Below are 1562 nucleotides of genomic sequence, written 5' to 3'. Positions count from 1 at the left end.
GTCTTTTTAAGACCAACCTACATATGAGAGAGGTCACTAACCCTAAACTGGAGGCACGTACTAGTGTGACAGAGCAACAAGTGTGTGTTATGTATTTAAACCTGTAACTGGGATTCTAATTGAACACGGTATTTAAATGTATGATATTGTTACTGCAGTGTTGTTTAGGATTCAATTTTGCTGCATATCCAGTTTTGCTTGTTTCATAGTTTTAGGTGTTGTTGTTGACAGTTTGTCCTTATAATTGTGTAAATGCATAAGGATTTCTCAAATACCACCTTGTACTGAAATCTACCTTAAAATGGTGGATATTTACCCTAATTATTCATATGTGAATGTGGTTTGAATGAATTACAGGTTGTAAATCTGAAAAGGCATAGATATATTCATATAAAACAAATGACTTGCATATGTGTGTACTGAAACAGAATTGTATAGTTTGCAGTTCTGCATATAATGTTGGTTGTGTAGTGAGTTGAACTCAGTTGTGGTGGCATTAAGACTTGAGCTGATCAATGATGCAATTTATTTGTTTATCTGACTTTGTCTTAATACAGATACAGCAAAACTAGGTCATCCTGTTTGTTTTTTAGATTTGCTTTAGTGATGTGAAGTGTTACAAATGCACAACAAAGCACCTTTAAACTTGCATTATTTTGTATTGTTTACTCACTCTGTATGCAAGAATAAATCACAAAGATTGTAAACAACTGGTGCCTCTTGTGAATTTCTAAAGAACACTATGAAGAGAAAAAATAAATACTTCCTTCATGCTCTAGATGTCAGCATAAATTTTAAGCCATTTTCTCACAGTGAGGCAACACAGTGTGAGCTTTACCTCTCCACTATCCATTAGGGTGTGCAAATGGACGTAATGTACAGTATGTGACTGATGGAAATGAACCGACTGACCCCTACACATGCGGTGGGATTGGATCAGTGAACCAATTATTTTCAGAAACAAGTATTTTATAAAACCGCACTGCAAACCTGCTTAGTCAATAATCACTTGATGCACTGAGCAATACTTTGGGCAACTTCATGCATCAACATTGCTTTAAGAGATACTGCAGTAATACAAAAAAGTGTATTTTTTAAATCTGTCTCACTTGTGAGGTTTGGGGTTGTACTGACTCCACAATTATATTTTCTTGCTAATTCACATTCTCTCAACTAAAACAGGTTGATTTGCACCCCCTGTGTTAGCTGCTGGCAAGTCATGCTATGTCCAAATCTAAACCAGGTAGAAGTCAGTCAAGGTTATAGTTGTGCCACTCTAGTTTTAACAGGAGCTTTAAATTTGGTGTACAGTATACCGGACGCTCCCAACACCAACACACCTACAGTGATTAACTTAGGTTTTTGACCACAAGTTGGAAACATTACAAACATCACTGGGTTTGCCAGAAGCCTTTTGTGCAGAGAAACACACCTGCTTGCCTGGGCTATTTTTCTATCAGGTTCCCAGCCTCCTCAGGAAAGAGAGGAGTCAGAAGTCAGGGAACAACAGACACAATTTCTTCTCTCCAGCACACACACACACACACACACACACACACACA

The sequence above is a fragment of the Etheostoma spectabile genome, chromosome 18 (genome assembly GCF_008692095.1).
Source record: "Etheostoma spectabile isolate EspeVRDwgs_2016 chromosome 18, UIUC_Espe_1.0, whole genome shotgun sequence".
Classification (NCBI taxonomy): Eukaryota; Metazoa; Chordata; class Actinopteri; order Perciformes; family Percidae; genus Etheostoma; species Etheostoma spectabile.
The sequence above is the reverse complement of the archived record's forward strand: the minus strand, read 5'-3'. Positions refer to the sequence as shown.